This window comes from Ambystoma mexicanum, chromosome 14 (genome assembly GCF_040938575.1).
Source record: "Ambystoma mexicanum isolate Mex_15411 chromosome 14, UKY_AmexF1_1, whole genome shotgun sequence".
In the NCBI taxonomy this organism is placed as follows: domain Eukaryota; kingdom Metazoa; phylum Chordata; class Amphibia; order Caudata; family Ambystomatidae; genus Ambystoma; species Ambystoma mexicanum.
Genome location: NC_090940.1, coordinates 477,994,577 through 478,011,320, shown reverse-complemented (window position 1 = coordinate 478,011,320; position 16,744 = coordinate 477,994,577). Strand labels below are relative to the sequence as shown.

General features: G+C 43.9%; 1 protein-coding gene across 9 annotated transcripts in view; it reads left to right on the top strand.

Moving 5' to 3' along the window:
• The window catches only part of BDKRB2 (bradykinin receptor B2), a 594,686-nt gene that overhangs the window by 477,179 nt on the left and 100,763 nt on the right, over positions 1–16,744 (top strand). Inside the window, exons 3-4 of one of the 9 annotated variants that reach the window (XM_069637697.1) lie at positions 6,064–6,091; positions 6,217–6,283. The exons of 7 other annotated variants lie outside the window; for them this stretch is intronic. The gene's annotated coding sequence lies outside the window, so the exon portion shown is untranslated. The remainder of the gene's footprint in view (positions 1–6,063; positions 6,092–6,216; positions 6,284–16,744) is intronic. One more of the 9 variants, XM_069637698.1, reaches the window with a different exon arrangement.

Here is a 16,744-nt window from a genome sequence, read left to right as displayed (position 1 = left end):
CCACCGTGCACTGCTAAGACTAACACCCAGGACATCAAAGATGACATCACTGATGACATCACATGTCTGGCTCCCTCTTTTTTCCTTTACTGTCATATCTAGGCCACATGGTTTTCTTCAGTAACAGTCAGGAACTAAAAATTGTAAACATACTATATTTGTAGACTTATCCTTCAAGTAGGTTCTTACAGTAATTCCCTTAGAGTCCAGTCACATCATATGAAACATATACATAGGGGAAGACACAAGCTTGAAAGAGAGCAATCCTTTCTGTGCATGAAGATAATCAATAGCCTTATCAACACTTTCTGATAGTTCTGTTGTTTTTTTATGGCTGTACTTTCCCTGTATATGCTCATATTTGTATACAGTGTACTCACACTACTTTCCTTAGGGTTCAGTCACATCATGTGATGCATATACATAGGGTAAATAGCAGCTTTGAAACAGAGCAATAATTTATTTGCATGAAAATAATCAGTTAGGTTATGAATTGTTTCTGCTACTACTTCTGCTTTTTTGCTTACTTCACTTTCTTGTCTCTTTGTGTTTTGTCTGTAGTAATGCAATTATGTAATACATGGGTTTTATTAGCTACTTATTACATATTTCACAGTACACAAAACTCTAATAAGAAAATATTTATCATGTCATTATTCAACATATCAACATTATGAATATTATACCTTCATCATGTATTCTGCACACACTGCTATGTTTCTGCATGAGTAGCTTAGCATACTAGCTAGAACCTCATAATAGAATGCTATTTATATCAATGCATTATTTAATGCACTAATTAGCTTATGATATTTATTGCAATGATCCTTGACACTTTTTTCTCAACATTATATTAAGAATCCCTTGTTCAGAAATGTCATGAAAAGTAAATACTCATGTGATGTCATCGGTGATGTCATCAATGACATTTGTGATGTCATCTTTGCTGTCCTGGGTGTTAGTCTTAGCAGTGCACGGTGGTGGTGCGAGTTATGGTTGCTTAGCTTACCATACTGGCGAATTTCAGGGGTTTTTCGGTTTTACTTGGAACCATAACATCCCTTTAACAAAGTTTTTTCACTGAATTTCATAGGTTTCTAGTAGCGCAACTTAACCATAACGTCCCTTCAACAAAGTTTTTTTACTGCATTTCATAGGTTTTTAGTTGCACAACTTAACCATAACCTCGCTTTAACAAACTTTTTTCATTAGCACGCAGACAATATACAAAGATGGAGTGAAAAAAGCAACTTCTCAGGGATGGCTTTACACAGAATGTTGCAAAGTAAGAATTTATGCTTGTTCACAGTGAAGGTCAGCTGCTTCCATTTTTTGCTCGCGGGGAGGAGTGGCCCGCGACTCGCACTATATGATTCTATTGTTTTTTGACCTTGACAGACAGGGATCGTGCCAAAAGATTTCTTTTGAAGTAGGGGTGCAGTAACTAAGAGACGATAAGGATGAAATTTCTGAAACGAAACCGCTTTTAAATATTATATCACTATGAGAAAGATCGTTGGCACAGACGGAGTCGTATTTAGGGACTGCATTACGCGTAGACAATGGAAAATGCCAATATAATGTAAGTAACCCTTTAGATTATTTTATACCGGAATATAATAACAATAGCGTGGCGTTAAAGCCCGGTTAAGTTGTACTTGTTCATTCAATGTGGCATATTGTTTTGTACCGCGCACTATCACTGCCGAAGTGGTCCTCTGGCGCTCAGACGGCTCTGAAAAAGGCAGAGGAGAGAGGGTGGGTTAGTGGGAATAAGTTAACATACTCTGTTGCACTATCCTCGCTAGCAAATAGTTTCACGCCCTAATAAATAAAATGAATATTTTTAATGAAGATCGGCTGGTGAGACTAATTTATGTTTTTAAAACAGGTACATCCTTCCCTACTGTCAATGACACGATTTTCAGACCCCGGCCAACGGATTTTTTAACTGCCAAGTCCAGCTACTAGTAAACAACTTCATGACCCTCACCATTTTATGGGACAATCGCCAAGGACCAATATGCCCTTACGCAGTACTAGCGGCTAGAAGCAACATGCCAACCGTTATGGTGGTCTAATGCCTCGTTGTTGGAACAGCCTTCCGATTATCAGTGCAACCACAGTCCTTCTTTTATCATAAACCAACACCCTGTGTAGCGCAAAGGAACAGCGCGTGACTCAAGATGAACTTTTGCGGATCGACAGCAAAGACAAATGCAAATCGCTGAATATTCTCTAAACATTTGATGTCAAATAAATGTACTTTACGAAATGTACAATCTTGCTATTTGCTTTTAAATCACAGTTTCATATTCCGAATTGTGGCGCACTGTGTTGTGAGATGATCTGTGTTGTTTTCCGGATTCTGTATGAAGTCGCGTAGGAGCAGTGTTGGCAACTCCTTAGTAAGAAAAGTAGCTATTGGCCGTCATAAAAGTAGCAGTAGCTAAATGACGTCATAACCTAATTTGCATAATTCACCAGGTGCATGATGGGTGATTGCCGAGGGCATGGTTGTTATAGCCTCTCATTGAGCTCACCCCTTTTTTGTAATGAAAGTCGCGAATGCACAGATGCAAACCCATTACATCCATATGCATACATTAACATGCAAATGCAGTAGTATTTAAATAAACCCCACAATGATTAGGTTGTTCTGTTGTCGCTTCTTAAACGTGAACTGCCATTTTTAATATGCTAGTATTTTATAATCCATAATGCCTCGTTGTTGGAACAGCCTTCCGATTATCAGTGCGACCATAGTGCTTCTTTTATCATAAACCAACACCCTGTGTAGCGCAAAGGAACAGCGCGTGGCTCAAGATGAACTTTTGCGGATTGACAGCAAAGACAAATGCAAATCGCTGAATATTCTCTAAACATTTCATATCAAATAAATGTACTTTACGAAATGTACAATGTTGCTGTTTGCTTTTAAATCACAGTTTCATATTCCGAATTGTTGTGCGCTGTGTTGTGAGATGTGTGTTATTTTCCGGGTTCTGCGTAAAGTCGCGTAGGACTTGAGACGACTGGGCGCGTTTGGCTACGCACCCTGTAAGGTCACGGAGAGAGACGGGGAAGATGAATGCTTTGATAATGTCAGGCTTAGGGGCGGGAGATATGATTTAGTGTCGCAAAAGCAGGTCAGCCAGGTCGATGGGGCAAGTGATAGGATTATCACATAATGTCGGCGCACAGCAGCCTGATTTATCGTTTGTTTAGTGGACAAAAAGTCGGGTAAGGCCCATAGGAAATTGTAATGTTAGCGGACATAAGGAGGGTTCTTAGAACACTTTCAACCTGACAACGAACAATACGAACAGCGTTCTCAGAACACCCCCATTTTGTTTAATTGCAAACATTTCAGGACACCGCGAGTGTTCTTAGAACACATTCAACTTGCCAGAGTACAATACGGACAACGTCCTCAGGACACCCCCATTTTGTTTATGTACGAACATTTAAGGACACCGCAAGTGTTCTTAGCTCAATTTTAGCTTGCTTGCGAACAAAACGGACACATACTCCGACCTCAGAACACCCCACCATTTAGTTTATATAGAAAATTTCAGAACAGCCGTGTTGTCCGCAGACAAATCGAACACAACAAAAGCATCTAGCACATAAAAAAAACAGAACATTGAACCTATCTCATACTCCCCCACCCTCCCCAAACACTCTTACACACCAACACACTCCACTAAATACAATTTTTAATCCAAGTTTCATTGCGCTGTCCGCGGTCGTCGGCGAATGCAAGATGGCGGGCGCCACAAATAATCTGACGCGCTTCACGCACCACGCCGTCCAATCAGCGAACACGTTGCATGTCCGCGGACATCACGCAAGCCGCTTGGCCAATCGGGGCGCTGTCCGCGGAGCGAACAGGCAAGTCCGTCTGCGGAGCGAACGGAGATATCACTAATTTTTTTGCCTTACATTTTGGTAATGTAAAAAACTACTGGACGGATTTACACCAAATTGGCAAAAGCACGCTTTCGGGACCAAGCCCCTGCTCCTGCCGCAAATTTGGTGTAAATCCGTCCAGCGGTTTGGGCTGTAGGCGTGCGCAAAGTTTTTTCCCATTATGTCTATGGGAAAAAACAAATGTTTTGGGACCCCGCCTATAACTTTGCCCCTCCTGGACCAAACCTCTCCAAACTTTGCAAAAAATTCAGAGTGGGCCATATACTTTTTGGTGAGGATTCGTTCAGAGGGAGCGAAGTTATAAGCCACCCAAAAAATGCTCTTGCTATGGAAACACCAACTTAACCATAACTACATGGACTCTACCGCGTCCATGTAATATATATATATATACATATATATATATATATATACTAGGCCTGTTTAATATTTAGCCAGTCACCCCACATTATAACTATTTACGTAAAAACGTATATCGTCAGAGGCACGCACCTAGCCTCTTACATCTGCAGACGTGGCCTTTTCCAAATGGTACATGTACACTCTAAGCTACAAATGTATACAATGACACTGCTTAAAATTCCATGCTCCAATCAAAACTAAATTAATGCTTTTTTTACAAACATGAGCCAAATGCTACACATCAGAGGGCGACCGAAATATTGATCGTTCTCACAACATCACAAAGCTTCTATAAATACCACAGTTAACTCTACAATGCCGGGGCTGATCCTTCCATAAAGCACCACACTTTTGCCACACATTTTACCACAACACAGCTCAACATTTATAACTTTTAAGCTTTTTATTTTACCCTGCTTATTTTCTAAACACACGCACACACACACACACAGACAGACACACTGACACACACACACAAAAAGCTTTTAACACCCTATACCAAAATGTACATGTTTGGAAATGTATTTATTAATTTAAAAAGCTCCACAGCGTACCCAAGCATATGGTCAGACCATGCATACTAGCGCAGACTCCAAGAGCGCCGTCTACCTCTCTCCAGAGCTCCTTCTCTATATATACACCTCACTCAGCCTCTATGGGAGGGAACATAACTACATCACCCCCACAACGCTACCCCCGGCCTGCCCCCTGACATCACAACTTCATACCTACATCATCTCCCCAGAGCCCTGGACCTTGACACAGTCGGGATGTCACCATCCCTGCTGGGCCACGCTTAGCCCCAAAATCATAGCTCACCCACGACATCACTACGGGAAACGCCCTTTCCTACCCCAGCACTTCCCCAAACACAACGCATGATGTCACTATTAAGTTAGGCCTTAAGGGAAACTACAGGGACACGCCCGTGTTGTCACCATCCCTGCTGGGCCACGCCTAGCCCCAAAATCATAGCTCACCCACAACATCACTGCTGCCGGGAAACGCCCTTTCCTACGCCTGCACTTCCCCGAACACAACGCATGATGTCACTATTAAGTTAGGCCTTAAGGGAAACTACAGGGACACGCCCGTGATGTCACCATCCCTGCTGGGCCACGCCTAGCCCCAAATTTATAGCTCACCCACGACATCACTGCCGGGAAATGCCCTTTCCTACGCCTGCACTTCCCCGAACACAAATTATGATGTCACTATTAAGTTAGGCCTTAGGGGAAACTACAGGGACACGCCTGTGATGTCACCATCCCTGCTGAGCCACGCCTAGCCCCAAAATCATAGCTCACCCACAACATCACTGCCGGGAAACGCCCTTTCCTCTGCCTGCACTTCCCGGAACACAACGCATGATGTCACTAAAGCACAGGGACATCCGGTAAGGAGGGACTTGCATTACCATGGACACCCCAGAGAGGCGGGACATCCGGTTAGGGCGTGGTTACTGCCTGTCAGTTGATGAAAGGTATATTTTCCTTCGACTAATGTTCTTATTTGTTGAATTTGGAAAGTTATTAACACTCAATTCTTTGAATATTTATCAAGGATCATAGTCATTCATGGCAGACGAAGCATTGGTTATTAATGTTAACATAAATTCCTTTCTTTGTCTTTGTACATATCCGATGCATGGATGTTCATCATTGGGTGACACGATTGACTTTACAATATACTGTATTTGGCTTCTACCATTTGGATTGAATATCTTAGATCTTCCCGCAACTGCGAAGTGAGAGAGGTAGGACTGTCAATTATATAAGGACATAAATTGCTCTCTATATAAAAATTATTTTTCTATAGTAGAGTTGAATATCAGATGGCTGATGGGACAAGTTGAGTATTAACAGTTATTTTGTATTACAGTAACTGGTGTGCTGAACAAGCTAATTGCCTGCTGTTTGATTTGGAATAACGTCCCGTTATATGCAAGGTACACTTTTGAAATTTGTGTAGTTACCGAAATAAGGCAGAGTTACTATCCCGCCGCGGCAGCCAAGTAGTGCACTTTTTGTGTTTGTTTTATATTTTATTCTTTGACCCCTATTCCCCATGCAATGTTGTGTTTTTATTATGAATTGAAACTTTTCTCTTGTGGATTGAATTGATGCATACTCTTTTCTGTTTCATTGTGTAACTGCTTCTATGTTACCCCTTGGGTGGGGCTTATTGTTCTAAATGTTGTTTGACTACATATGTTTTATCAAATCAATTGATGCAATATTATGTTTAATCAGCCTCGGAAGAAGAGCTTGATAGCTCAAAACACATGAAGGCTGAAAAATAATCACATAATAAATGCAAATTGGCACTTTATGCTTGGAAAAGTTTGGCGCAGTGTTACTGTGACTATTACTTATATTTCTCATTAATTGTGGTGTATACAGGAAGCATACCCACGCCCTCCAGTGATCTGCAGCCTATGCTTTTCATCTGAAACTTGATTTGTGCAAGCGCTGAGGAACATTCTGACTTGTTGTGCCATTAGTTTCTCTTAATTTGTGTTCTATGTCACTGCGACAACTTCCATTCCTTAAATTGACCACAGGGCTACCAAGTTACTACCTTCTCTCCTCAACATGTGTCACTCTCAAAGGTTGGATGGGGCACTCCCATGGGTTTTAGACCCCCATGTCGCCCATCATTTGTAACCCCGAATTTTCTCCTAGGGTGCAGCACAAGGCTTTTTCAGCTTGGACTGTGGGCATCCTGCTTTATCGAGGAATGCAAACTCACATTTGGGCTTACGGAAGGGGAGCGATTTAAGTACTCACAGATACGCCATTGGGCTAACCAGCCAATGACAAAATGGAGAGGCACTAGGGAGCGTAATGCTTCGGAGCTCACATTGTTAATGGGTCATTCAAGAAACAAAATTTCAGGCGTGTACAATTTATTAGATCATTACGACCTCATTGAGCGTTTGCCCTATGCAAGGAGTTTGGATTCCCGCACAAATCTACTGCTTACTTCGACTTCAGGAGAGTGGACCTAACAGCCACACTACTACCGACGGACCATTTACAAAGCAACCTGCTGTTTTTCGGTTATCTGCCGACAGTAACACTTTTTATACGCGTTTTAAACCTTAACAGGGAATGCAGATTCTTGGACTTTCAATTTGCAACCTGCTTATTTTGTTCGGCTGGACAAATCTGGGCCCAAAAAGATTTTGGACTCATTGTGGATTTCACTAGTGCGCTTCTAGAAGAGCGTACTGTATTAACGGTTACTGACTAAGTATCAAGCCCTGAGGAGGACCATTCCTCGAAACACGTGTCGGCTTTTGTTGTATTTATTGTGTCATATGGACATTAAACAATGGTTTTGTACTGTTGACTATCATGTGTTGATCTATTACCATTTGGTTGAAATCAAGAATTGCGACTAGGTCAGCAGGTTTTGTGAGAGTCCCAATTTAGTCTCGGAGGTGAAGAGCGCATAGGAGCAGCATCTTTCTTTTCATGGTTGTTATTGTTTGGTCTTTGGCTTAGGCTAGCTGCATAAGGTTGCAGCTCAACTCGATAGCAGCTTAATCCTTTTTTTACCTATATACGAGAGCGACTGAATATACTCAACTGGGATGTGGCTAGTTCCACATAATGATTAGAGTAGATAGCTGTTTAAGTGCCTCGCAATGAATATATTGTCACTAATGTTATCATGACATGCTGTGACCATTCATTTTTCTTTTCCTTCTTTTACAGTATGATAGTGGTGCAATTTTATTTGAAGTATCTTTTGTGGTGATACCATAAAGATAGGTTACATGTGATATTCTCGAATATTAAAGGCTGAACAGAAAAAAAAGTTGGCCCATTTAGTGCAGCATTTAATATTCCCAAAATATCTCTTTTCACCCCCGCCCTCACTTTGGAAATCGGGGGGTTTCGCCCCCCCACCCGAAACTCCCCTAAAACCCTTGTCACTCTCCCTGCCCTAACAAGCCCTACCAAACCACCCCACACATATAAATATACACAATCACACACACAAAGACACACAATCACCTTCTCCCGGGCCCCCCTCACGTTACTCCATGACATGCACACAGACACACAGACAAACACCTCACCACCAACTTCCATCTTCCACTGACCATGCTGACGGCACCCATCAGCCCTGCACGTATGACAGTTAGGGCATGGCAGTTAGATTTAGAAAACCGCTCTGAGACTGCTCACACTGGTCTTTCTAAATCGTTTTTTTGTTGGTAAAAAAAAAGAGTGACTTTCAATCTATACTGAAAGATATTGTTCCTCTCAAAGGAACCTCTTCTTTTTAGCATTTTTGCTTCTGCTTGCAGAACCTTAGTGATTTACAGGAAACAATGAAGAAACATACGAATTGCAAGAAAGCACAGTTTTAATGCAAAGGTAAAGACAGCTGGTAGGTCAGTCTCATAAGACAGACTGATAAACTCTCAACACACCCACATTAGATTACAGTATTTAAAGACAAAAAATGCAAGATTAGCGCACAATTCATAATATCAGGTGTATTGCAATTCCTTCATCCCAATTGGCTATCATCTATATGAGTACCTAAACACAATGTAGGTTCTGGAATTTCATTGGTTAGTACAATCCTAGTGACGTAGTGAGTGCATCCCCCTGCAGATGTCCTAATTGCATAATCAGCAGAAAAAGTTAAACTAACCTTGTGTAGCAACAAACTTGAAACTGTGAGCTTCTCTCCCATGGGACCAGTCATCTTTGGCAGCCCCCTCATTCTCAGGCCTTGTGGCCACTCAAGCTGTAACATGATTTTGTAACTCTCTTAGTGTAACTTGTTGCTGTTTCGGACACAGTCTTCTGGCCAAGGCCTTCTTTCTCTTGGGAAGCAGGTGGCCTCATAAGAATTGTAGCTAGGATTGGCTCAGACTTGTGGAGTGCCACAGGGGTACTCTTTCTCCCCTCTCCTATCTAATTTATATTGCTGTCCCTTGATGAATATTCTAAGGAAGCATGAGGTAAACTTCCGGTCTTATGCCGATGATGTCAAAAAAGGTAATATAGAGGAGTCTTTCCTTAAAGTTAAGAACTGCCTGGGTGAGGTCAGCAGCTGGATGTCATTGAACTGGCTGCAACTCAATGCCAACAAAACTGAAGCAGCATTGTTTGGCCCCAAACATCTACTTGAAACTGGCAATCGCCCTCAACTACCCCATTTCTAGCTTGGGCTATGAGGTGGTATGAAAGCGCTACCTTTACGCTAAAACTATTGTTATTAAAATAAGAGCTTTAACATAAGAGCTTCAGATAATGACTTTGAATGAGGGCCTGTAATGCTTTTCCAATGGAGAAGGGATACACAGTTGTTAGGTTATTGAATCCCTCCCATTCCCTGCCCCTATCCAAGCTAATCGCTATGGCTAATCCCAACCATTCCTGCTCATCTCTGAACTCGTTCAGCTCTTCCATGGAGGCAGCCATATTGGATGACTGTCTCTAGCAAGCTCTCTGGAAACAAGCCGAAACTAGTGGCCATTTTTGAATAGGAAAGATACCTTGCATCTTCCAAATAAAATGGTACATTGAATCATGTGAGTATAATCTTTTTAAAAATAGCTAAAGTACATTTACAATACTTTCGACAGCAGTAATTATTTCTATCTTATCTGTGTTTCATTTCCTTGTTTTTTTAAATATAGCTAGGGCTGTTGCTCGTCCTTTTTAAATCAATTTTAATAAGTATCAATGTCTTACAATACAAAATCAGCAATGTTGTGATGCATGTCATGTAGTCCTCAACCACTTACTGGATCAATGATTGCCTCTGTTAGCTGAGAAGGGTCATGCAGATGCTTGCCCTGCATGGTCCCGCAATCCAACTGGTTGTGTTTGGCTTCGCACATACATTGTCTGGCTCACCCCGCCTCTATTTGTGTGCTTTGAAAGATTCCCTTTCCGTTGTTTTCCTTCTCTGCTGCTTTTAAACCAACTGTAAAGTGTTCAAATAAGAATATTGCAATAATACACGCCCCCAGTGCTCACGTCAGTGAGCATCTCAGGGTCTTTAGCCCTGACATTCTTTCCAACGTGAGTACTGTCCTCTGTGTGTTTGTTGGATTTTGCTCGCATTCAGAATGTCTAGCTCTCCGCTGTCGGCATGGGCCATGACAGCGGGAAACTAGAAATCCGAAGAGCAAGCAAAATCCTTCAAACACACAGAGGACAGTGCTCACAGGCTGTTCACATGATTTTGCTCGCACTTCGAATTTCTAGCTCCCGGCTGCTGGCCACGTGGCACATGCCGGCAGCGGGGTGCTAAAAATCCGAAGTGCGAGCAAAATCACACGTACACACACAGATTTCGAGCACTTTCCACTGTTTGTTTGTGGGATTTTTTTACACAAATCACATTGTAAACTGAAATGACAAATACATAAATACTTATGTGAGCAAGAAATAGTATGACAGTAACTTTGTTTTCCCTATTGTAACGGAAGAATATAATTATATTAATGCAAAATGATGTCAGCTTAAAAGAATCTTCCATGCGTTATGCAACCTTTCAGTCAAGTCATAAAGACACACAAAAACAAAACTGTGTGGCAATGCTATCTGTTAGTAAACATTATGGGCCTGATTTGAAAATTGTTTTTCAATGGGAAAATCAATGTCAATGCTCCCAGAATAATTTAACTGCTTGTTGAAGTGCCCTCTTCCCACTTGGGAACTGTCATTTATACATTCCACCTGCTTGAGAAATGGTAAGCAAGCATTTCTGTTGGTTTAGGGCAATTTTGACCTTGCTGGGTGGCTCCCCTTTTCTCAGCAAGCAAGCGTGTCGGCTAGGGTGACTTTTCACCTGTTCTGAAGCACAAAGACCTCATAACAGAGATGCAAGGTGTGGCTGGTGAGTATTGCAAGTAGGGCAGGGCAGCCCCAGGGACATGTTTGCAAGTTATGCTTGATTTTGTGTATCATTGATTAGCCACCTCTTTGATTGAAACATAATAGAGCTTAAATGTTCATCTTCCCCTCAGCACCCGGTGAGCAAAGTTTGTCCCCCACTGCCCTCCCAGGTGATTGAGAACCCAACAAAGACATGAGGTTGAACTCTTGTGTCTTCACCTGAAGACACAGGAGACTTGAACTCTCCTCCAATACCCTCCACGGGACAGTAGAACAGAATACCAGTAAATATGCAGGCTCAGGTCCCGGAAAGTATTTCCAGGTCAACCAAAGGTGGTTACTTGGCCATTCTGTGATGAAGCTAGGCTTCATGCCAGTTACCTGCACTAACAAACTGTGGTGAGACTTGCACGTCTCCCAATGCCCCCACCCAATCTTATTGGCTTGCTTGTGCAGCAGTGGTCTCTGGTGAAGCGCTTTCCTGGAAGGGACACTCTTAACGGAGGCGCTATATGCATTTTGTTTTTTCCTTGGCAGGAGAGCACTCAGGATCTCAGGTTTGCCCACAATCTGTACCTTCGGTCCTGCTCTAAGGCTGCACCCCTATAAGTGCAGCTATGCAGTACAGCCAGCTGCGCTTAGTATGTGACCATGATGGATGAAGTGCTAGAGTGGCGGCAGAGGCAGTGAGGAACAGAGGCAGGTTAGAGGCGATGGGAAAAATGTTAGCTTTGCCAGCTAGGCGAGATGGCTGGGTTGAGCGAATGCTGCCAACTGAGCACAGAATGTAATCGATAGGGCACATGTTTGAATCCCATTGAGTTAGAATCAGGATTTCATCCATCTGTGATTGACCAGAATTAGGACAATCACGTTTTGGGATATTGTTATTCTTTTTAGTAGCGCAGAGCTGAAACCTATGTTTTTCTTGCAGGCATAGCAGCAAACGCTCTTTTGGTTGCTAGCTTATCTTGCAGCCAAGCAGAGCCCAGAACTGATTACTTGAAGTTGCAGTGCTTTCATTTTGGTGCATTTTGTTGCATCTCTTCAGATTGTGTGAGTACCATGTGTTGCCACGTCCCCCCTTGCCCTGCTTACCCATTCTGACTGGCTGTTGGTTCTCCTTTTTTCTTTTGGCCCCACTTGTGGTCTCCTTTGTTCTGCCATGGGGCTGCCCGCACTGCCGGCCTCTCCCTGACTGGAGGATCTTGAACGGCAGTTACTTTCATCGCTTTTCACGGGGCTGCCCAACATCTGGTCGGCCTCTCTATTGTGCTTGTCGTCTGGGCACCTGATGGCCTGGGAGCTTTCAACTAGGCTCGGCTCAGAGTCCTCTCAGCCCCGCCAACTCCCGGAGCTTCGGCCCACGGCCTGGTGGGCATCCCAGGGCTGGAGGCCTCACACTGTGGATCCTCCTCTGCCGTGGCTGCGGGCTGCTGCCTGGCCAGCAGGGGGCCAGGCAGGATGTGTGGTGTGGACCTGACACAATGCCAGCATGTTATCTGGGGTCGCTCTCCTGACTGACGTCTCACTAGGGGCTTGAACAAATAGGCAACAGTGAGGAACCACGTGGAGGGACATAGGCTTTGGTAGTTTTGGTTGTTGAAGGATCTGCCTGCTTTCTACGTTTTGGTTCCAGCTGGATATGAGCTAGAGCTGAAGTGTTCAGGCTCGGTCCTGCAAACCACTGGCAGTAGGCTTATTTTCTTTTGGCACCACTTGTTGTGTCCTGTGTTCTGCCATGCTGCACGCACTCCCGACCTGTCCCTGACTGGAGGACTGCAGTGCTCGGGTAGGCCAGCCTGGTCTTCCTCGAACCTGGAGCACTCCGCAATTCGTCACTGACAAGCCTACCTTTATTGTAATAAACCCTCAACTGTGCTGCAGGCTCTCCCGGGTGCCTGTGACCACCCCCATAGGGAAGCTGCTAGCATGTCAAAACACGAAGTGATGCCGAGCCACTGCTGACCCCTGACGCTCCCCTGGTGGGTTGACCCGGTCAGAGGCTGCATCACACCTTGCCTTGCTGACCCATTCTGACTGGCTGTTGGTTCTCCTTTTTTCTTTTGGCACCACTTTTGGTCTCCTGCGTTCCGCCATGGCGAAGGCCAAGTCCCAGAAGTTGGAGTACATCGCCTTGCTGCTGCAGATTCATGACATTATCGCAGTGGTGCAAATACATGAGGGTACATCTTTAGCGGTGTTAGGAAAGATTCTCTTTACTGCACCTTTCCTTCCATCTTTATGGAACCCCTAAACATTTTGATTTTATTTTTTAATCTGAAACTGCACTTTTTGCAGTACAGTGAAGCCTTAGTTGTATTGCTGTGTTACTACTTGTAGTTACTTTTTTATCACTTGTGGTAACTTTTTATCATTGCACAAAGCAGCTTACACTCCAGTGCAATGGGGTGCATTTTTGTTTTGCCCTAGACTAACACTCAGAGGATTTTCAGTTACTCTAGATGTGCTAAAAAGATGGGCTGGTGGCAGCAGTGACCTTTCCCCACTTTTCGGGGAATTTTGTTTTAGTGTTTTAGCTTTACCGTGTTTACTGCGTTTGGCTACTAACTGTGGCTACTGGTCAAACATGGGCGTGCCACGAGATTTTTCGCATGTTCTTTTTCCATCTTGTTGTTTAGCCTTCTTCCCGGCCTCAGAGGCCAGGAAGATCCTTATAAGGACTTGCAGTGCCCGGGAAAGCAGCAGCCTTTGGCAGGCTACTAGAGGGCTATGTGTGTTTGCAGGCAGGATGTGGGCTGGGTCAGTCTGACTCCAATCAACATTCTGGTTTCTGTGTGTCCGAGTGGTATGCATGAATGTTCCCGCCAGTGGTCCAGGACTGTGGATTTCGGCGGGAAAAGCAATATAGGACACATTTCCTTTGTTCTACCAAGTCTGGGGAAGATTCGGAGTAAGGAGGGTAAGTTACTGAGCTTTTAAGCTACCCATATACTCCCATTATAAGTCATTGGGCTTATGATAAACCTAATTCTAATATTTTGGCTTTGCCAGTGCTTGCCTATGCAAGACTTCGGACTGTTGGGGATCATCGTGGACATTAGTCTACATTAAACCCTAACTCTAAGAACCCTTCACTAGAGCCCAGAGACCCTACTTGCATTTTATCCTGCATCCTAAATTCTGTGGAACTGTATCCTGAACAATAGGGCACATTGACCCAGGCAACTTAGGGCTGGACAACTTTAGCTAGGGATCATCTCTGTGGACCTTTTTGTGTATAATACTTGTTTATCCATTCCTTTGCAGGAGTACTTTATTTGTATTGTGCATTTGAATTAAGTGAATGTATATATGTATTTAGTTTAATAGTGTTGTGCGATAAGTCTACCTGTTTGTAGCCATTTCCTATAATGTGTTTTGGCCATAATTAAATAACTGTATTTTTATACATCCTGTCTAAGTGTAATTTGTGAGGCCCATTGTGTTACCTCATTGTGGACCCTTTACATGCTCACCACCGCTGAAGAACTCAAACTAGACTGCCTGTCACTGCTACCTAAACTGGTTTGGCTACAGCTTCCCACAGTTGTTCCTGTCACAATATAGGTTGGCCTTCTATACATCTGTCCACCAGGCCAGAGTATAGAAAATCAGTCCTAACAAGTGGTTACTCCCCAGTTGACTACAAAAGACAACCTTCAGCAATGGATGACAGAACTCAAGGGGAAACTACAGTTGAGTTTATCGGAGATGGCGGGGAAGATATCCACCCTGGGCAAACTCCTCAGTGATACAGAGTTCCCGACGGAGGAGGTTGAGTCGAATCTGTGTGAACATTTCATAAGCAGTGAGTGAGCTCAACGTATAGAAGCCGTGGAGGTTCAACTGACAGAAATTAAGCTTGAGGACTCCGAGAACCAGTCCCACTGCAACAACATACGGATCTGAGGAGTTCCAGTGGATGTGGCTGACCAGGACCTGGAGGACTATGTAGCCAGCCTCTTCCACCATTTACTTGGCACAGTGGGAGAGGAGCCTATTGAGCTGGACAGGACCCACAGTGTTCGCCCCTCGGGTACACTGTGGCAGGGATTGGTCCCCAATGTCCTTACTCAGGTTCACTTTTATAAGATTAAGGAGAGAATCTTTGTGTGCCAGGACCCTGGATGAAATCCTTTTTTGAGGCTCGGCTCTAGCCCTTTATCAGGATCTGACCGGTGGTCAAATGAAAGGCTCTTCGCCCCCTCACAGATTGAATTTGATAACGGTCCGTCCGTTACAGATGGGGGTTCCCCACGGCATTGCACTTCACCTGTGCTGTTTGGCCATGGACAATCACCTCTATGAAGGAAGCCGAAAAGCTCCTTGCACTGGAACAGGCCACCACGCCTCACAATTCAGATCTAGTGGCTGGGCTGCTGGTGAGGCATGGGGCCAGGGTGGGGCCCTTGGTCGAAGGTGGGGAAAAAACGTAACAACAAGAAAGTCGTGGACGCCCGTACAGACACTGCATGACAAGTCATTTTCGTGATCTTGCCCTTGATGGGCAGGTATGCCAGAACTGCGTTACACTTTGTCAACTTAGTTATATTGATTATCCTTACCATTAGAAGAGATGTTTCTACGTTCGGCATAGTTCTATGTCTCCCTCCGTTGCAGGCTGCCCTATTTTTACAGTTGGATCCCGAAACAACCCAGTTCTCAGTCCTTTGTTGGTTTTATAGTCCTGTTCTTTTGGGGCTGTGCGGGGTTAATGGGGGTAAAAGTTGGGGTGGAGGGTTGGCAGCTTTTACTTGTACTCTCTTGACAATGGGACAAGCTAATGTTTTGCATTGCATGCTTAGTTCTTTTTGGGACTCTTTTGTTGGGATTGGATAGTCTAACTCGAGATTGTTCACTGCCCATTCTCACTTGGACTGTTCAGGGCTTGAACTCGCAAATCAAGTGCAAATTGGTGATTACTAAACTACTGGACCTTGCCCTTGCAGTCACCTTTCTACAAGAGACTCGCCTCTTAAAGGGAGATGAAGGTAGATCTATCCACAATCGCTTCGCTCCAGCCTTCTTCACCTCGAGTGGAGCTAAAAGACAAGACGTGGCAATCTTTTTTGACAGGTCTGCTCCCTTTGCTCAGTCTGGGATACTCAGGGATCCCAAAGGCAGGTACATTGCGGTTAAAGGTTGTTTCATGAGGAATGCTATCACCTTTGTCTCTGTCTATGCCCCTACTTATAGGCAGGACCTTGATCTCCTTTGCAAACTTTAGACCTTTGTGGAGGGATCCCTTTTGATTGGGGGGGGATTTCAACTTGGCCCCCGACCCAGCTGTTGACAAGACTCTCTCTGCTCCAGCGGGGATAACCAGAAATCCTTGTCCCTTATGAAAGTTCTTCAGGAATAAAATGTATTGGACATATAGAGATCAAGAAACACGGCCCAGAAAGACTTCACTTACTACTCTCATAAGGGCAATCTCCTCACCTCTTCCTCACTGGTCCCTTGTATCCCAGACTCCACCATATATAGTCTCCCTCGCAGATCACGTCCCGGTATCTTTGACTCTTGTTGTT